The sequence below is a fragment of the Dermochelys coriacea genome, chromosome 3, assembly GCF_009764565.3.
Source record: "Dermochelys coriacea isolate rDerCor1 chromosome 3, rDerCor1.pri.v4, whole genome shotgun sequence".
Lineage (NCBI taxonomy): Eukaryota > Metazoa > Chordata > Testudines > Dermochelyidae > Dermochelys > Dermochelys coriacea.
Genome location: NC_050070.1, coordinates 179,533,057 through 179,554,649, shown reverse-complemented (window position 1 = coordinate 179,554,649; position 21,593 = coordinate 179,533,057). Strand labels below are relative to the sequence as shown.

The 21,593-nt window shown below is 41.8% G+C and overlaps 1 protein-coding gene across 2 annotated transcripts in view; it reads left to right on the top strand.

Annotated features, from left to right (window-relative positions):
- Positions 1 to 389: 389 nt before the first annotated feature.
- Positions 390 to 21,593, top strand: part of SPTBN1 (spectrin beta, non-erythrocytic 1) — a 222,708-nt gene continuing 201,504 nt past the window's right edge. Inside the window, exon 1 of one of the 2 annotated variants that reach the window (XM_038394320.2) lies at positions 390 to 670. The gene's annotated coding sequence lies outside the window, so the exon portion shown is untranslated. Of the gene's footprint in view, positions 671 to 870; positions 1,449 to 21,593 lie in introns of those variants that run through there. The other variant, XM_038394321.2, reaches the window with a different exon arrangement.

The window sequence follows — 21,593 nt, the reverse complement described above, 5'->3', positions numbered from 1 at the left end:
CCAGCAACACAAACCTACCACCCAGCAGGGAGGTTTGCAAAATTGCAGCTCTCCTCGCCTGGGTCCACAGAGTGCGAGGCCTACATGCCAAAGCATCTCACTGAAAATCAGTGTCCCCTGTTGCACTGGCGCTCATTAAATTACCTTTCAATTCCCGGTGACCTCAGCCATTGCTAGGGAGGCCAGTGCACAGCCTGGGCCTCGGAGCAGCAGCCCCCCGCCTTCCCGCTCCGTCTCCATGCCCGGCAGGTCGGAAAGTACGTTCGCGTGCCCTGTTCTGCTTGCATCACGCCGCGGCTCGCGAGGGAGGCCCGGACCCTCGGGTGCGTGTCGCTCCGCCGGCGCTGCAGCAGCGGGGCTTGCGGTGCCGTTTGGCCCGGTGCCGGGCGGCGAGGGAGGAGGGCGCCTGCGATCCCATCCCCTTCCCCGCCCGCGAGCGCGCGCGGCGGGGCGGGGCGGGGCGGGGCGGGGGGGGGTGTGCGCGCGCTCTCCCCGCCCCCTGGCTCCCGGCTCGGCGCAGCTGTCGCTGTGCAGGCGGGCGGGCTGCGGATTCCTCCAGTCCCTCCCTTTCGCTCCAGCCACTGCCCGGAGCTGCATCTCCCCCCCACGCGCCGCTGCGGAGCGGAGCCCTCAGCTTACCGCGGCGGGAGCGGCTCCCCAGCCAGGCGAGGTAGGGGCTCTCGGTGCATGCGGACAACATGGCACAGCCACGATCGGATCCCACCCCCCCCCCCCGCCGCAAGAGTCCTGCCCCCTCCCCGCAGGCTGCAGGGAGGCATGGCAAAGGCAGGAGGTCGGGGGGGGGGATGTCACCTCCCCATGGGGAAGAGCACAAGGAGGGGACAGTCAGGCAGGGAAGCGTGTGTATCTGATGGGGCGGGGGACTGTAGAGAAAGGAGGCGAGGGCCTCTGATGCACCCGGCTGGGTCTCCCTCTGCAGAGAGGAGAGGGGAGGGGGGGCGAGAAAGGCTTTTCCCCTGCCGCGGCGCGGGGGACGGGGCCGTGGGCTTGGCCGCCCGGCTGGAGCTGGGCGGCGTGGGTGCGGGCTGCGCGCCCCCAGCGCTGTCAGCGGCTCCATCGTTCCGTTGCAGCAGGGTTATTGCGCCGCCCCCTCGGGCGCTGCCGCTGCTTGGCTTGTGCGTGGGCAAGGGGGATGAATGGTCCAGCCGCAAAACTGGGCAACCACGGGGGAGCGAGTGACAGCAGGAAGCTTCAAAGCCCGGACCGTGGGAGCCTGCCATAGGGGGCTGCCTGTAACGGTACATGGGATGCAAACAGGCGTGGTCGGGAGCTAGCTGTGCTGCCGCTGCCGCTGCCGCTGCCGCTGCCGCCGCCTCTCCCCCTCCCCCCGCCGCCCTTCTGTCTTTCTGGACTGGGCGTACATCAGCTCTGGAGGAGACCGGTCCATTTCCCCTCTCTCCTTCCCTCCCCCCCCAGGACTTCAACAGGTTCGTGTTTTAGGCGTGGATGTGGATCGGCCAGGGTTCCCTCTGTTGGTGGAATTGGCGTCTTCCTTACGCATTGGTTGGATTGCGGTAATAGTGCCTTTCCAGAGCATAAAGCCTAATCAGATTTGAATTTATCTGTGTGAAACGAGAAGGACGTTTCGCCTCCCTGTTTGCTCTGTTGCAGTCTTTATATTTGGGAAGCATGTGTGTGTAAATCATGCCTGTGCTGTTTGTTGTTATGCTTTCCCCTTTGCCTGAGGAGAAATGATGCAGCACAATGCAGTGATCTGACAACCTTTATTCGGGTCTTTCCGGCTACATTTTGCACGATTCCCCTTATGCACTGTCAAAACCCCACCCAACAGGAAATCGAGATTGCGTTTGTTCCCGGGGGGGGGGGGGGGGAAACAATCACGGCCCTGTCATTCTACCCTCTTGCCTTTTATGTTGGTTGTGACTCTGATCAGTGCGTCGTGGAGGTGCAGATGGCAATTGTGTGTGTGTGAGTGTGTGTTTTTGCTTGCTCTTGGTTTCTCTAATGAAGGGGGAGTTATGCGATCGCAGTTCTGCAGCTCTAATGCGGTCTGATGGAGTCCAGCCTGCAGCTGTGGAACATTAATCTGATACTACAAAAGTAGCAGCATTAGGGAGGGGTTAGAGGAAGAATGTTATTGTAAATGAGAGGAAGCGGTGTACATTTATATTGTACCAAATAGGCACCTACTGTTCATGCACCATTTAAACGCAGACTGTATGTAAATCAGGTGGATATAGTCAAACTGGTTGTTGATATTAAGTGCCCTTTCACATTATGCAGGAGAGCAGGTTAGACCACCTGGTGTTTCTTTACCTTATACCTGAAAGGTATTTGTGCTGTCATCACCATTACATCTTTAAATTCTCATACTGTACTTTACAAAACACTAACATCTAGGAATCTAAAATGTTTTTTGCAGTTTCGTTAGTCTCCTTTCAGATTGTTACACAATACTGTTGCTTATATTTACAGAAGAAACATTTGTTTTGTTTGGAGTGTTTAACTTCCTGACTTAAATGATTAGCCATATAAAGTTCAAACTTATTGGTTATGAGGCTTTGGCTTACATTTTTTAATAGTGTGAAAGTTTTATGGACCTGAAATGCCTATATTACTGAGGTGAACACATAATTAAAAAGGCATAATGCATGGACTTAAATTAACTTATATCTTCCAGATCATCAGAGTAGTTTGATGTCTACAGGCCTGTTTTAACCAAAAAAAAAAAAAAAAACAAAAAAAACCCCACCCCCCCGCCCAGAACTCCACCAAAAAGCAGAGTTCTGTCAAATATTGCAAGACTGCAGTATCTCTGAAAAGTCCATGTTTCTTAGCAGTGTAAAGTGATATTTTAAGTTATTATTTTTAAGTTATCTTGATTTTAAATATAGATCCTTTAAAGGTTTCATATACTTCAAAATCAATCTATTACAAGACTTAATTTTTATGTAAAAAATGGAGTAAGCAATTGAATATAACATAAATTTCATTCTAGTCCTCTAGTTCTAAGGAAATTTGCATCCATACAGTAAGAAGAATGGGTTGGGGGGAGAGAAGAGAGATTTCTTTCTAGATAATGTCTACATAAGATTCTGTGCTTTCATCCTGAGATTGTCCATAGACAGAGATTTTGAATTATCAATATAAAAAGTAAAATTCCTGTAAATGGAAAATAAAACTACCAAGGTTCGAGATTTCTTGAAACATTATATACAAAGGTTTGTTGATAGAATTGTGGATATTATGAGCTAGGTGATTGATTTTTTGATTATTTCTGGCCTATCCTGAAGATTATCTAGGCAGTTGATCTTTATTACTTTATTAAAGAAATATCAGCAGTGTGGAAGCATCACAGGAAACTTATCCATTTTGACTTGTCAGCCAGTGTGCAAAACTCCCAACCAGAAAAAGGACTTAAATGTACGATGAAGCCTCTAGAGCAGTCGTATTTACCATTGTGGGCTGCATCTACACAATATATATACTACCTGTATGGCCCTGAGGATGTCACATGGGCTGCAGCTGTGTGCTGATTGGGCCAAAAGCGGCCCGTGGGCTGAGAATCACTGCTCTAGAGTGAAAGATGTATATTTATGATGGTAATGATGACAAATAGCAGTAGGTGGCCAAAGAATTAGTTGCTTTTACCAAATTCACTTCTACTGTTCAATAGTCAGTTGTCAAGATGGTTGACTTCTCTGGAGAAAACTTGCAAAAATGGTTGTTGTGATTCCAGTGTGACACAGCAATTCTTGGTGATTAGTGCTGGCTGGTTAATGTGTCACAACTGATACTAGGAAGACACTAAATAAAATGAATAAACCATAGTATTTTTGCGATATTAAACTATACAATTATTCTTTGCATACTGTAACAAAGTTGGTACTAAATCTGGTAGTAGAATAGTAGCATTGCTGTAGAACAAGTTCAATGAAGTAAATTGTATATGGTAAAAAGTAAAGCTTTTGATGGAACATAAATTAGTAGTTGTGTCAGAAAGTGTTGTAGAACCCTATTTCAGATTTAGTGTGGGATGAATCCAGAAACCCTTGGGATTACTCTGTACCTGCTCCCAAGGATGGAACAGACTGATGGTGAAATGTTTGTGCTTACACTGGTCATGTTGTACACAAAGCAAAGCACTACTGCATGATCTAATTTAAGGCCTGCCTACCTTTAAATTGGACATATACCCTCAAAAGAAATTTAATGAAAGCCCTTTTTTCATATAAAGATTTCTTGAACTAAGTCTCCTTTATCAAGGGCCCCCACAGTGCTCATTGACATTACATAGGCCTGGGGCAATATTTTATATGGGTCAGTGTGACATGAGTCCTACCAAATTCATGGTCCATTTTTGTAAATTTTGCAGTGGTAACATTTTAAAAAATCTTGAATTTCGTGGTTTCACATATTTATATCTTAAATGTCATGGTGTTGTAACAAAACATGAATATGTATTTTAAAAAGGCAAAATATAAACATGTAAACCCCTTAAAACTATTTCTCAAACTGGGGGTCCGGACCCAAAAAAATGGGTCACAAGGTGATTGTAGAGGGGGTCACAGTATGGCACAGTAGAGCTGGGTGCCCAGCTCTGAAGGCAGCACCACCGCCAGCAGCAGCATGGGAGTAAGGGTGGCAATACTTTAATCCCCCCCCACAATAGCTTTGTGACCCTCTTTTGGGTTGGGACTCCTAGATTGAGAAGTGCTGTGTACTTTTTGTATATTTTTTACCCTATAGTAAAGGGTATATTTATAGTATATAGTAAAAATACACAAAGACCAGATTTCACAGCGGAATCCATGACTCGTTTTTCATGACCATGATTTTGGTAGGGCCCTAAACATGAGACATTCACCTCTTTTGTAAGTGCCTCCTGTTGGGCGGGTGTGGTGCTGCAGTCTTTTTTCTCCTGGCACCCCCTATAGGTTGTCAGCCTCATTAGGCAGGTCTTCAGTGGCTCAGTCTCCAGCCAAGTCACACAGCTGATATGGTTGAACCCCTTCCAAAGTAGGGAAAGTCCAGCAAAACTATTTGTCCTCACCAGGGTCTTCCGCCCTGTCTCTGGGCACTTTATATCCCAACTTTCACTCAGGCTTCTAAGCAAGCCTTGTCCTCTTTTTGGGGCCTTAAGCTGCTTTCCCAGGGGCTTGTGTGGGTGCAGAAAAGGATCTGGGGATTACAGTGGATGAGAAGCTGGATATGAGTCAGCCGTGTGCCCTTGTTGCCAAGAAGGCTAGCGGCATATTGGGCTGTATTAGTAGGAGCATTGCCAGCTGATCGAGGGAAGTGATTATTCTCCTCTGTTTGGCACTGGTGTGGCCACATCTGGAGTATTGTGTCCAGTTTTAGGTCCCCCATCCACAAAGGATGTGGACAAATTGGAGAGAGTCCAGCAGAGGGCAACGAAAATGATCAGGGGGCTGGGGCACAGATTTACGAGGAGAGGCTGAGGGAACTGGGCTTATTTAGTCTGCAGAAGAGAAGAGTGAGGTGGGATTTGATAGCAGCCTTCAACTACCTGAAGAGGGGTTCCAAAGAGGATGGAGCTCGGCTGTTCTCAGTGGTGGCAGATGACAGAACAAGAAGCAATGGTCTCAAGTTGCAATGAGGGAGGTCTAGGTTGGATATTAGGAAACACTATTTCATTGGGAGGGTGGTGAAGCACTGGAATGGGTTACCTAGGGAAGTATGGAATCTCCATTCTTAGAGGTTTTTAAGGCCTGGCTTGACAAAGCCCTGGCTGGGATAATTTAGTTGGGGTTGGTCCTGCTTTGAGCAGACGGTTGGACTAGATGACCTCCTGAAGTTTCTTCCAACCCTAATCTTCTATGATTCTACTCTGGTCCTTCTACTACTCCAGGTACCGATCCAGGGACCCTATAAACAGCAGCCACATATCACTGCCTCCCGCTTGCTGCTGCTTTTCCCTGGACCTTTATCCACATCGCCCCTTTTTCTTCACCCGTTACCTTAGGAGTACAGTTCTCAGGTCTAGTAAATACAGCTCATTGAACTCCTTTGGCCAGCACAGTGCACCCATCATTGACTCTCTGGTCCCAGCTAGGAACTGACCAGTTCAGGCCCTGCAGCTCCTTCTAACTGAGCTTGCTGGGCTCTGATAGGCTGCACATATACAACCATTCTAGGCAGGCCTGGAGGACATGCCTTTGCTGCTCCTTTCCTGGGGCAGGGAGGGATAGGACCATGGGGCCTTCAGCAGGAGGCCTCAAAGGGCTGGGAACATCCTGTCGCTGTCAAGTTACATAAATATACATGTATGCAGTTTGACCGTTTGTACAAAGTATTGTAATTAATTTATGAGGAGCCTGTGCTACACAGCTCAAATGAGACCATTTATTTATTCAGATTTGTGGGTACTACACACAAATTAAAAGCCTGTACAGTGGTTTACCAATAGCCCAAACATCTTCCAAATCTAAGTCCCAAGCAGTCTCTGGCCCCCAAGCCTTCCACTCCATAACTGTGGGAAAACCTTTGCAAAAAGTTGTTTTTTAGGCTCAGCTGGACCAAAGCGAGGAGCCAGTTCTGGAGCTGATGTATTGCCCCAGATAGTACCCTATACCCATTTAAACCAGAGAGCTGTACACGAGAGCAACACAGATAATCACAACTGCTGCAATATTTCCTGTGGAGAAAGGCAACCTTTTAGGGCCTGATCTCCACCGTGCAGTCAATAGGAGTTTTCCCTTCAGTACTCATGACTCAAATGATCAGGGATTTTTTTTTAAAGTCAAAACCAACCCATAGGTCTCCTCCTTTTCCTAAATAACAGCAATGGGGGCTTTGCCTCTGACATAGATAGGAGCATTACTCAGATGTGTAGCTCTGTCTAGGCCCAGCTTGACTAGATTTGACGTCAACAGTTAAACCAGGACTGACTTTGGCCCATTGGTTTTAAAGCTTATTTGACAATCTAATGCCATCTTCTTGTTTTTGTTGTAGGTTTATATCTTCACTTTAAAAATCCTCTTGTGGGTGTTTGTAATCCCTATATAACAACCAACAGTTGCCTCATGAGGAGAGTGCTAGAGGGTGGAGTATATGTACTAACTAATGTTACACAGGTAGAATCAACTTTCTTCAGGTATGCTGCACCAAAGACAACCTTATACTGTGTTAATTTTGTTTCATATATGATTTTCATTTGTCAGATTTTATTATAACTCTTAAAATGATCTGCTTTGAATTTATTTTTCTAATGAACATGAGTACTGTGGAGCAGCAATTGCTTCTGGACCTAACAAAGGTTTACTTTTCTTTAATGAAAAGTAGCGTTACATAGATTTCACATATGCAAAATTTTTGTTATGCATAGCTATATCCTATCTGATTTACTTAACATTATTCTTGTTGCTGTTTAACTCATCCTATGAATTTAAGCAGTCTAATCTTCTTAACAATTTTGTTGAGCTTTGGCTATTTTTAATTTATAGTTAAGTGCTAGAATGAATTGCTCCTGTCAAACCCCATAGAAAATGCATAGTTTTGCTGAAGAAAATCCTATGTACAATTAAGAAATGGTTGAGTTTATAGCAAAAATTTTCAGGTTTCTTTACCACAGCTTGAGAAAGTGGATTTTTGATGTGTGTTTGTCTGAAAGAGAGTGATTTCTAGATGGCTTTTAATATATGCTACAGGAAAAAGACCTACAATCATATGTAATCTTTGCAGTCCGTTGGTGTCTATCTTACTGTGCCCAATGACGGATTAAAGCTGAAGAGTAACTTGAGCTGTGTTCTTTTAGCGCCATTGACTGTTTTTCTCCGACCATTCCCCTTATTAGTAATATTTTGTTGCGCTGATGTCATTTCAGATGTTTCTGCTTTTATGTATCTTTTGTTTTCCTTCCATAATTTTTTTCTTCTGCACAAATTTAGCTTTTCCTTAAACTCGCTCTATTTTTTTCATTGTACACAGGAGTTCTTTTGACTTGTAACAATTGTCACTAGACTAGAATGCCTTATGTTAGTTTATAGTCACTTTTTTCATTAACTCCTTTGGAAATGTGCCAAGCATTGGAACTTTTATTTAAAACATATATTAGTTTGACTTGTTCAGCAACCTTGGCACATCAAGAAAACAGCATGAACTGAACAAAAGGGCCACTCTGTGTGAAAAATTTAGGCCAACAAATGCTAATTCACACCTGTCAGCTACCACGAATAGACTAGTGGCTAATACCAATTATGCCATTGAACCAGAAGAGGTGTGCCATTAATCTGCTGTTCAGAGACACTAACTGCACTGCAATCAATCTGTTCACAGGTAAATTTTCCAGATTAAGTGGATTTTCCATTTACTAGGGCCTTAGTAGATTTTACTACATGCAGCTCTTTTGTCTGAAAAAACTGCCTGAGTGAAAGTTTTATCTGGTCAGATCCTGGAGCTACACCTGTTTATACCAGCTGAGGATCTAGCTTTCCATCCACAAAACATAATCACCATTTGTTCTGTTGAAGATATTAAGCTCTGGTAATGGGGGATTTGCCTCCTGTTCTGCCCCATATAGCCCAAAGCTCTGGGCAAGAATGTTCTCATCTCTTGTCTTTATTTATATAGTGTTTTATTTTTTTCAGTTGTAACCTGAAAGAGGAAATGCTAACCCCAGTCCATGGAGAGGGTTTCTTCTTCACCCTCAGTAGGGAAAGAGATGGATAAAGAAAAGTTAGAAAAATAAAAATGAATAGAGGCCAATTCAGCTGTCATATATGCCAGTTTTAACAGGATATAACTCTGTTAACTTCAATAGTGCTAATAGTGATTTATGCTGATATAAGAGGGTAAGAATGAGTTCCACTCAGGGATTTTCAGTCAGAGATCTACTGGGTAGCTAAACTAGTTTATTTTAGGTTTTTATGCAGCATATTCATATTTTAAAGTAGAATATGCAGTTCTGGAAGAACAGTTTTTGACCATGATGAATCAGTGGAAAGGATGATCAAAAGTGGAAGCACTTATTGGAATTAAAAAAAAAAGTCTCTTCTGTCTCTCCATATTCCAGACAAACTAAATAACAGACAGGTTAATATATTTGTTTAATGTCAATACATAAAGTCCATAGGTAACAGGGCTTTCTGTATGGCACTGTTAAGTGTATGTGCACCATCTATTAAGTAAATCTTGTAGAAAGCAGTTGGTGTACAGGTGATGTACAGCTCCTACATAGGAATAAGTTACAATTTAAGACCTGATCTTGTGAAGTATTGAACATCAGTTTTCATTGACTTCAGTCCCAACTTCTCATTGACAAAACAGGGGTGAGACAACTTCCCATTGTTTTCACAGGGGATTGAGAGTACCTCTCAGCATGTGTTCAGCACCTGGCAAGATTGATACCCCAAACAATATTACTGACCTTTGTCAATGTTAGAGATATTTACCTGTACAGTGCACTCTGAAGTACATTTCAGGTTCTTTGACAAAAAATGAATGTGTCATATGGTAAATTTAGACCCATCTGTATTTCCTATTACAGCAAAGATGCTGACATTTGCTTGTGAGTTAATGTTACCATCAAATTAACTATTTTGTATTTCTTTGAGGAGGGAGCTTAATTGGCTTAATCACCCTGGGGTGAGCCAGTTAGGTGGGTTCTACTGTAGTATGTTATAAACCACCTACTTTGCCAACACTGCAGTAAGGAACAAGGTCATAAAATGGAACCTTGTTTATAAGATGATGATAGACCTAAATATGCCAGTTTCCTACAGCACTGAACAAAAAAACCTAGATTGACTAAATAAGTCTAAAAGCTTAATTAGAATGGGGCTAATTTATTATCATTGCAGCCATTAATGTAAAGTAGGAAATATTGTTTTTATAAAACTTGATTGAATTTTTATTTTTTCCAGCTGTGAAATGTCATTTTGTTAGTGTAGCAATGCACACTGCAAACATTCCATTTAATTATGGCAAGTAATTCTTTTATTTTTACATTAAAAGTCAGAGAGCTATGGAGGCTCAACACCTCACCTTGAATATCAAGACACTTATTTGGGTGCTTTAATTTAGATTTAGGTGCCTGACTTCAGGCATCCATGTTTGAAAATGTTATATGTAGCCTGAAGTAATTATGAGACTTGTTTCACCAGGACTTTCTCCAACCTTTCTTTCAATAAACAAATATCTAATAAAAGTATTTAAAAATCTATTGCCAGTGTCTGCAGAGGGAATGCCGTGCAGCAGTGTGTAGTTGTGGAACAGGTATTCTGCTTAAGTATATATTTATAGCAACAGTGGAATACAGCATGAGGTTAACCATTCTAGTTTGTTCTTGAAGAAAGCAGTTTTTGCCTTGACTAGTTATTGATTGCAGTGGTTTTGGAAGGGCACATTGGATCTGAGGGACTCTAATGGAAATCAAGTGGGTGTTTTAATACTGAATTCAACAGGATCATTAGCAGGCGCAGAGCCCTTTATCAAAAGCCAGTATCATCCAGTAGACAGGGTGCTGGAGTGGAAACCTGGAGATCTGGATTTGGTTTGCAGCTCTCCCACTGACTTGTTGTGTGACCCTGCACAAATCAGGCCAAGGTTTTCACAAGTAACTGTTCATTTTGGATGTTTCCATTTTTGTGTGCCCAACATGAGGTGTCTTAAAGGGGCCTGATTTTTCCCAAAATGCTGAGTACCTAACCTCTCAAAATTAAATGTCAGGTTAGGCTCTCAGAATCACTATTCGCTCTTCAAAATCCTGGCCTTAACGTGCTGTACTTCAGTTTCGCTTGAAGATAATGATACTTTCTCTTGTTTATAAATTGCTTTAAGATCTATGTACGCTAAGTGCTAAGTTGTATTGTCATTCTCACAAGGATGATGATAGTGATGCTTATTACCATTTGTATTTAATTTAATTATTTCAGCATAGAAACAAACGCATATTGGGTTTATTTCATAATTTAAAATACTGTAATTTGCTGGGTATAATAAAGCTGACTGCAAGATTCCCATTTACAACAAACAGCTTTGACCATTTCACAGTATCCTCTTTTTGGAGTAAAATATTCTTATTGTCACAGTAAACACATTTATAAAACCATATTCTCGGGTGGTATAAATCAGTATCTGATTTCAGTGGAGCTAAGCTTATTTATACAAGGTGAAGATCTGGTCCAGAGCCTATAACTTAATGTTAAAACATTTGTTGGAATCTATTTTAATTATGGTCTTTATAACTTGGACTTTCGGAGGAGCTTGTTCCAAATGTTTTTCTCATTTGCAGGTTAAGATTGTGCAGTGACCTCATGCTAGTAAAGGGTGGGTCAGTTATAATGTGGAAAAATCTCAGTCAATGTGTCTTAGAGATAAGTGGGACTGAATCCCAACTAGAGCTGTGCATTAAGTACTGGAATGTGTTGGAGACCTGCCAGCAGATTGGAAGCAGGACTGTGCGACAAGTACTAATGCAATCGCACTATACCTTAAAATAGTACCCTGGATAACAAAAGATCGGAAAAGTTGTCACTTTACCTCATTTTAGCACAAATTCGTTCCTTAAAATAGATTAGAGAATGAGTATGTATTTTTTCTGATTTATGCTCTGTTTGCTTTTTATAACCTACAGGTCCTCAAAAACCTTTAACACAGGGTAGAATTGCATTGCAGGAAAGAAGGAAAATAATGATAACTTTAACACTGGGGCACAAGTCCTTGATTAGGCAAGACTATCCATTACCTACACCGATACCTAAGTAAGGACTGAATAAGAATCTACACCTTTGCTAGGAACTAGTGTATTTTTTTTCCTCAAATTTGTCTTCATCTGTAAGCAAGTATTGAGGTAGAGATAAGCCAGTCACACTGGCACAGAGTTACATGGAGGCAGGATTTGGATTTAAGATTCTGGATGTGAGCAAGCAATATTTGAATATTTAAAATGAATATTGCTTTACCATCAAATACTGAAGTAGGCTTTGTTCAATGGTAAAAATAAGTTTATAGAATTTTCAGCTCCATGTCAAATTTGTCAACAGAACAATTTGATCCTGCATTTTATTCCTTTTGCATAAATGTTTTAAAAACTTAAAACCTGTGATACCTAAAGTAGTTTGTTATGGAAAGAGGATGAGTTTGCTTCAAATGGGCACTAGGGAGAAAACAAAGGGTATGGGCTGCTCTTTTGGAACAGCTTGTGCTATTGAGCCAGTACGTGGTTCTGGTAAGCGTTGGTGAGAATCAGCTGTAGAAAAGCATGGAATGAACCAACCATTCACTTAACACACATTTGTGTTGCTGTGGGGACTAGAACAAGAAACACTGTAATAGGAAGAGGAGAGTGGAAATAAAATGGAACAGTGAAGATACAGAATGAAAAATACATATGTAAATCGTGACCTTTGGATGTGTGCAGGTCTCAGGACTAAAAATCTGAGTTGCATTTTTAAAAAATGACACAGCTTACTTCGTTTGGGGAAAATATGCAGCACATTTGATCTCGTTTCATATTTGGAATCAAGGTGACAGCAGTAATTTAGCTCTGGCTGAAAAGGAGGGGCCTGCTCCTTCATTTTGTTCACCCGCATTGAAATCCTGGTCCCAGGACAAAGGTCCTTTTGAGCTGGACTCGGGACAGGACTCAAGTGTTGGGAAGAGGCAGAAATGGCTTTACGCCACCCTTGTGCTCCACCAGTGGTGGTGCTTTTTTAGGGCGGGGGTTTCATTCAGCATGTAGCGTAACTTTCAGAACCATCAGGGCTGCTTTAAGTAATCCAACTGGTAATAACCCCCTGAAGGTCATTTCAGCAGCCAGGCATATGGAGGAGCACAGTGGCACTATGACCGTGCCTTCTCAATTCCAATGCTGGTTCTTGGAGGGGGTGTAGTGTACCAGCTACACAAGTTCTGCACTACCTGGGGATTCCCCAATCCCAGCTGGCCAGCTAAAATAGCTTTAAGGATTTGTATCGTTGGAGTGTTGCTAAGCATCATTGTTACGTTTGTATAAAACTAGTACTGTATAGTGGAATTGAGAATCAAATTCAAAAATTTCAGTCTGAGTTTCACTGAACTTTCCATTTTCCCAGTCTTGTGGTCTTTCAGATTTTCTGCATGTATTAGGTTTAGTCATTTCCAGAAATTACATTATTTAAAAAGCTATTTGAGTCGTGACTAATAAAATATTAGGTGGCACTGAGTTAAAGGAGCAAGTAAATGATGGTAGTGGATTATTTTCAGAGAGATACTTCAAAGGTATGCTTAGATAAACAAGGATAACATAAGTCCTGGGTAAATAAAACATACACTAAAGAGGATTAAACATATTTGACCCAGACAGGTATTTAAATAACACCAATAAAATAAAGAATATCTGCTAGTTATTAATTAAAGTCTCAACTGGATTCTTAAATTTATTCAGTCATGGAAGAAAAGAACGATGTTCATAGGTAGCTTAGTTGCAGTGGAGTGATTTTTCTTTTCCTGCTGTGCTTAATCCATATCATCATCATCTGGACAAGCATGGCGAAGGATGGCCAGAGCGAGAGAAGATTGGAAGACGTGTTATGATCGGCTCAGTCTCAACTGATGAAGGACCGACACTCTACGCAGTCTGTGCTGTGCTTAAAAAATGAATTGGCCAGATCTTCAGCTGGTATTAATCTACATTGCTCCACTGAAGTCAGTGAAGCAATACTGATTTCACCAGCTAAGCATATGGCCTGAGATTTTGAATTCTCTTGATATAAAAAATGCAAATGACTTTATTTGGGATGCACATTGATCAGTTAAATTTTTAACCAGTGTAAATAATCTGAATCAGGAGAGGAAAGATTTATTAACAAAAGTGTCCATAAATCACTCTGGTAGATGATGATACCCTCTGTATGGAGAGGTTTGAGTGACACAGCTCTTATTTTATCTGTGTTTTGAGTCTAAGACAAATAATTCTAATGTGTAGTAAATCCTGTGTTGGATTATGCTACCGAAGCATGTGAAACAAAGATCAGCACTGATAATTCTAAGAGAAGAAATAGATTCTCAAGATGCTTGCTTAAGTAATACTTTATTACTAGGTGACAGGGCAATGTAAAACTAGCAGTTTAAATTGCTATGACCACCATTTTCTTTTAAACAAGCAGATAAGATATGGAAATCTAGGGAGCTGCTCACTAAAATGGAACAGACAGGTGAGGACCGCATGGACATACCAACAGTAGGTGGAGCAGTGAGTTGGTGCATGATATGCCAGCCATTTTAGAGATGTTTCTACAGCTGTTTTCAACTAGCGGAAAATAATGTGAATCACTTGGGATTGCTGTAGCTGGGCTTGTTGAGAGAGTTCAAAGAGTCACGGAGTTCCTTAGATTCCTGGCATGGTTCTGTCACTTTAAGGGCAGTTTGCAAAGTCACATGTTTAAGAGCATCTTTAACTGTAGTTGATACAGTACAGCAGTTTTCATTTTTAACCTCTGGGTGTCATAAGCTATGGCAGAAGGCCAAGGAGCCATTGAAGGGTTTTGGGACTGAAATTAGTTTTAGCCAAGCTGGATAATAGTGGCATCTACTAGCACTCTTTTATAGTTAAAAGTTTTGTGCATATTTCTTTGTAAAACGCCAGTCCTCTGTAGAGCTTGGTAATTTGCCTATTAAATTACTCTGTGCTGTAATTTGGAATATTAGGTGATACAGACATGAAACAAATACTTTTGATTGTTTACAACAAGTACAAAAATGTATCTCAAAAAGTTTTTAAAATATAACTTAAATGTTTTGGGTTTAAAATATTATTAGCACATGATCAGTCTGTAAAAGATTAATGTAGCAAATGACCAAGATATTAATTTTGGAAAGTGGCTGTTATGCAGGCAGCGTTACTACTTTATTAGAAGGATGTTTACAAATTGTATTACAAACATGTTATTTTCAGAATTAAAGTGATCAGGGATTCACCCTTGGTCTAACTCCACTGAAATCATGTTTATGTTTATGATTGTTGCAGCTCATCAGTTCTATACATTTAAAGAAATAATTTCTTATCCCAATAACAAAACAATTTTGAGGATCAGGCAAAAGGAAAAATAACAGAACCAAGCTTTGATCTGGCAAATTATTCTGGATAGCCACGGGACACAACTTGCAGGATTGGAGCCTTAAAAGTGAAACTCTCTTCTACTACTTTCTGCCTCAGGATTGTAGTGCCTATAAAACAGCCCACAGTGTCACGTGCTGTTCTGAAGAATTGTAACATCAAATTAAGAACTCTCATAGCAAGGTGTGTGTTTGTACTAAATTCTTGTGCCCCCTCCATTGTGTTCACACATTAAGCTGATATCCAACGGTCTGATCTGCAAAGTACTGAGCACCTCATGTGATGAGAGCTGGGAGCAATCAGCACCGTCAGACGATACTCATTATCTCGCAGGCTTGGGCCACAAGAGCTCCGAACGTATCTGGAGACAGTGTGACTTCATAGTACAAAATGCTAGCTGCTTATAGTAATTAGTTACGTTATTGTAACAAGTGGCCAAATTCCAGCCCTGGAAATTCTGCAGGTTGCACTAATAATTTTGATCTGCAATTGGGTTCTCCTGTCTACCCATATTACTGTAACAGGAGTGGGCTGATGGTGGAAGTTGGTCCTTATCAACATAAATAACTCTTACTTTTTGTTTCAGTGCAATGAGGACAATCTATAAACCGTTACACACGTGAATAGTCACTGGTGACCTCAGTGGGATTACTCATGTAAGGGTTTGTAGTATCTGCCCCAGTATTACAATTTACGGCATTGCTTCACCAAATAGAAAACACCTCAGACTTAAATATCAAAACCAAGTTTTGTTTTCATAGCTGAACATATTATAGGTTGGAGACTCGAACATTAAAGGTGATACATATAGGAGGGACACTTCTTAATTTTTAGAATTTTTTTTTTAAATCATGTTACTGTTCCACCCTTCCAAATTGTGGAGGTGAGATATATATGTGTGAAATTGCAGAGTCATGAAATTTATTATTTTAATCTTAATCACTCTATTATTATGTTCTCTGCCTGCCAATCCATCTCCTCCAGGATTTACTCCAGCACTCACACCCCCTGAATTGCTTCATAGAGTTGCCCCCCCCAAAAAAGAAAAATCAGGCTGCCCCTGAAATATTCATTTCTTGTTCCCCCGAAAATGTGGAATTACTCCAAAAATTACCCAGGAGTGAGGCCCAGGAGTTAGGCAAGGTTTGGTTCTGGGCCAGTAACGGCCTTTGTAGACATCAAAATTGTTACAATTTTGAAGTTTTATCTCATGACCCTGCAGGAGTTTGATATCATTTGGAAGGGTGGACAGATCTGAAATATTCTTCTTTGAAGTCATGACATGAAGAGCTGTATTATGTCTTTTTTATGGTTTCTTCCGAAACCACTATGATTGGACTTAAAGAGCCTGATCTTGCACCACTGAAGTCCATTCCAGTGGGAGCTGGTTTATAGCAACCAAGGTACTTGACATTTGAGGCAGGGGGATATGATAGTTCCAGGAAAAAAAAGTTAGAATTCTTTAAAATATTCCTGAAATTGTGTGTGTGTGTTTGGCAACATATGTGACACATACAGGTAGTACAGGGGATGTATTAAGATTTTATTTGAATATATTTGGGGTGGCATGTTAGGTGTAAATCAGGCTTCCCAAATTCATACTGAGAACAGTGAGTGATGTTACATAAACATCTATCGTGTATTATATATATTTATATATGAATGAGAGGAAGGGAGAGAACATATTTGTTGTCTCTTGTATTCACCCTTTAGGAGATTTTCAAATGTTTGTTTAGTTTAATTTTTTACAACTTAAATCTTACTATTAAAGTCACCCCACTCTCTTTTGAAGTGGCTGTGGATAGGGAAATTATTACATTTATCTGACCAGAGAAGTTCTTTCTTGTGTATATTTTAATATTTCCTTTTGTCCGATTCAGTTTCCATAAAAGGAAAATTTCTGTAAGATATATTGTAAACAAGCAGTGAAACTGACATATTGTTTGACAAGCAGCAGATAAAGGCACTTTATTACAAATATTATTCCCCCTTCCCCCCACGTATTTGATTTAAATAAAGGGTCAACTCACCAGGAAATTTTATCGTTGGTGGTCTCATACACATGTAGCATATTTAAATGTGGAAATTTTTACTTAGATAACCGTATAGACTGTTTATGCCCAGTCAGACTTTGGAATAGTTCCCTTCCTCTTTTAATAGTATAATGATGACCTTTAGGTTTCATTGGTGGAAGTTCTTGAAAATATACTAAAAAGCAGAATTTTCAAGTGGTCTTTAAATAAAAAACAAATAAAGATACCAATCGCTGCTTTATTAACAGATTTTACAGATTTGGCTAATCAAATATGTGGATAGCTGAATCATGATGTTCATCTGGTACAGATTACTCATAATCCATGTAACAATTTTTTCTCCAAATTGATCTTAATGTATAGGAGTAGACAATAGCACTTTCTACAGTGGTTCATAGCATTACAAGTAGCTTCCCGTTTTTTTAAATTGTTATTGGGAGTGATGAATTCTTGTTCTCTTTTGCAAAGCTGTCCTTCCTGTTTTTGACTTTCATTAGCTGGTGCCTGGAAAATACTGGTATTTCTTTTCAGCTGCACTGGAACTCCGTCAACATTCAACCTGAAGGGCAAAGTATACCTTTGGGAAATGCTGATTGGAAGATTAGAGCATGCTGAAACTGGAATGTCCACAGCTTTAGCACTGTCCAGATCTGATGTCTCCAGAAATAAGAGCCAGGAAAAAACTGCACCATTTCATTAAGACACTGGATAAAATACTGATTTTCAAGTCAACAGATTTCATGTGTGCATAAAAGTGGGCAACTAGAACTAGTACCATCTGATGAGACATGGTCCATTTATAGTACAGCATCTAACAGCTGATGTTCTTAAAATTATTTAGAAAATTCCTATCGCTCCCCTCTCAGATACGTAAGTAGAATCATCCCCATTTTACAAATGGAATCACAGATAGGTGAAATGACTTGTCCAAGGTCATACAGTGTGTATCTGGTAGAGCTGCGGTTACAACCCAGAATGTCTGACCCCTAGTCCTGTGCTCTAATCCCTAGACAATACTCTATGTTAAGTATAACTAATAGTGCTTGTATTTTTAGTAGTTAAAATGCTGATTTAGTGATGGTTTTCAAAGATTTGATCTTAGAAGTCAAAACCAGGTGGTCTAATCTTTTGAATAATAAAAAAAAAATAAATCTTGACAATCTGTTTATTGCTCTTAAGTGCTGATGTTGTTATTAGTGGAATAACTGAGAAAACCGTGATTGCAATGCTGTTTGCCGAGAAGCGGGGATTTGGGGTTACTGATGTATAGGTGTCAGAGTAGCAGCCGTGTTAGTTTGTATTCGCAAAAAGAAAAGGAGTACTTGTGGCACCTTGGAGACTAACAAATTTATTTGAGCATAAGCTTTCGTGAGCTACAGCTCCCTTTTCACGAAAGCTTATGCTCAAATAAATTTGTTAGTCTCTAAGGTGCCACGAGTACTCCTTTTCTTTTTGATGTATAGGTGAATGCAGCAGCTTCCAGAAGAATGACATGTTCATGGAAATGATGTAGTTGTTCATGTTTTGGAGATTAGCACTGAACTGCTTTGAGTGTTGATTGTTGAGAGGGGTTCCTGGCCTCTTTGATAACAAAGTGTTATCCTTAGCTCTTAGCAAGCAAGAGATTCCACCTCACAGTTTGAACCAGAGTTTCTGTTCATGATAGCGTGGTGGAGATGCAACTTTTCCTTGTGAGAGACGGTAGGAAAGTTAATAGGTTTGATTTGCATGGTCAATGGTATAATTGGCTTAATTAGTATTAGCCTTGTGCTTAGTAGCATATTGTTTAAAGCAATAGCTTCCTATTAGAAAAAAAGTAAACTTTGATGGCTTATTCCTGAGTTTCTGGCTTCAGAACGGAGGCTACAGGCCATCTGTAAGATGTCAACTAAAAAGGGGAGATGGCTTGTAACTTGAGAACCCTAGCTCCCCCCACCCCCCAAAAAAAATGCAGGGAAGAGGCAGATGAGTGGAATTGTTGTGCCTGCTAGTAATTAGCATTAGCTATTTTTCTTAAATGTATGAATGGATGTTTAGTGCTCATAAGTGAGAAACCAATAGGCTTGGCTAGAGACAGGCATGTTGCAAGTTTCCACCATCCAGTTCTACTGTTGTACCTCAATGTTGACCTATAATATCTCTGCTACTCTAGTTCAAGGTTTTTCAAATGCAGCCACCAGGAGATTTTCTTGTGGCCACAGCCTCCTGGGTGGTGATGGGGGGGAAGCAGCGGCCCCTCCCCCGGAGCTGCCAGCAGTGGTTTGGCCCTGTCCCCCTCTGGAGCTGCAAATGCCAGAGGAGCAGGCAGTTGGGCAAGTTCCCCACCTTCCCAGGGATGGCGGGGCTTGGGCTTCCAGCTTCAGCCCTGGGAGGAGAGCTGCAGGCTCAGGCTGTGTGGCATCGGGCTCTGTATCCCACCTGTGGTGGGGCTTTGGGCTCTGGCCCTGGGGTCACCACCTCTTGATTGCTCCTGGCCCCCATTGTGTCCTGCAGCTCCGGACCCTGGCTGCAGGGCTTTGGGCCCCCACCACCTCCCCCCATACCCTCCAGATTCCCTTACCATCTGTCACGGAGTCCCCGGGCGATGCTCTGGAACTACTCCCTACAAAGCCAGTCAGGACTTTGGTGAGGTCTCCTCTCTGTGAGCAGACTGTCTGCAGGGCAAAAAGCTTGCATGGCTTCCACCTTCCTGGGTCTGACCTTGGAGCATCCAGCATTCTCTGCCCCTCCGTGCGCTTCCCACAGCGAGTCTGCCCAGGCGGGGTCCTGGGGAAGCCAGGGGGTCCTTCACCCCAACTTCGCAGTCAGACGTGACTCTTAGCCAGCCAGTAAAACAGAGGTTTATTAGATGACAGGAACACAGTCTAAAACAGAGCTTGTAGGTACAGAGAACAGGACCCTTCAGCCGGGTCCATTTTGGGGGGCAGTGAGTGAGACAACCATGTCTGAACTTCATTCCTCCTCCCCAGCCAGCCCAAAACTGACTCCCCCTCCAGCCCCTCCTCCTCTGGCTTTGTCCCTTTCTCAGGCCAGGAGGTCACCTGATTCCTTTGTTCTCCAGCTCTTTAGCTGTCACCTTGCGGGAGGGGGTGGGGGTGGGACCAGGCCATCAGTTGCCAGGAAACAGAGTGTTGGCCATTTATGTACACTGGCCCTTTGCTCTGCAACAATTACACCCCCTTATCCCACCACCTAGAGACTTAAGAAATGCATAGGAAAAACTGAGGCACCCCATAGTATTCAGAGAAAACATTAAGAACAATCACACTTCATGACACCATCCCCCCTGTTCCCTACCGCCTCCCCATCCAGGGCTTAATTTGTCTCCCAGCTTGCCAGGGCTGAGTAAGTTTGCTGTGAAAAGTGGTATTTGTATGTTTGTTTGTAATATCACTTTTCATTGCCTCCCAACTATCTAGCAAGTGTTCTGCTGTGAAAAGTGATATTAACAAATATCGCTCTTCACAGAAGCAGACGTTTTAGCTAGCAAGTCACCCCCCCCAAAAAAAGGCAACCAAAAGGCAAAATAACAAAAAAGTCAAGAACATCAAAGCACCTTATTTGTGTTTCTATTCTGTTTAGGTCCAGTAAAGAAGAGAGACAAATGTACATTCAATTTATTATTGAAGTCTGCAAAAAAAACCCAAAAAAACCCCAAACCCATACATAAATAAATTACTATGATTTGTACATGTATATGTGAATATTTATTTGTTTTCCCTAAAGTTAATTAAGTATTTTAGGAAAAATTGTCAGAGTAGCCAGCAGCAAGAGTTGGCCACGCTCTGAGGCCACCAAAAATATTGCTGTGAGAACCTTGGATCTCTGGAGCAGAGAGACTGCCAGTAGTGATTGACTAATGCTTTTGCTGTGTTATGGCCTCTTAGTGAGACTAGACTATTTCTCCCAAAGTCCATTTCCACGTGTAATCCAAAATGGGATAAAAACAACGAGGGGTCCTTGTGGCACTTTAGAGACTAACAAATTTATTTGGGCATAAACTTTCGTGGTCTAAAACCCACTTCATCAGATGCATGGAGTGAAAAATACAGTAAGCAGTGTGTGTGTGTGTGTGTGTGTGTGTATGTATGTGTGTATATATATAATAAAAAAAGATGGGAGTTGCCTTACTAAGTGTGGGGAGGCAGTGCTAACGAGGCCAATTCAATTAAGGTAGAAATGGCCTGTTCTCAACAGTTGATTACTTTTGTAGTGCTAATGAGGCCAATGCAATCAAGGTGGACATCGCCCATTTCCAACAGTTGACAAGAAGGTCAGCTGATACTCACACCTTCTTGTCAACTGTTGGAAATGGGCGACGTCCACCTTGGGTCCTGATTTGTATTGTGGTGCTTTGTGCAGATGGAGCTCAGGCAGAACAATGAGAATCAGAGTAGCAGGCAGTGGAGCACTCCACTAATTGCTATTAGGAGGCCACCTGTTGGGGTGGGTGTGCACTGGCTGGGCAGCTGCACTTGGGAAGAAGGTCAGGAACTTGTAAAATGTGAATATAAATGAGA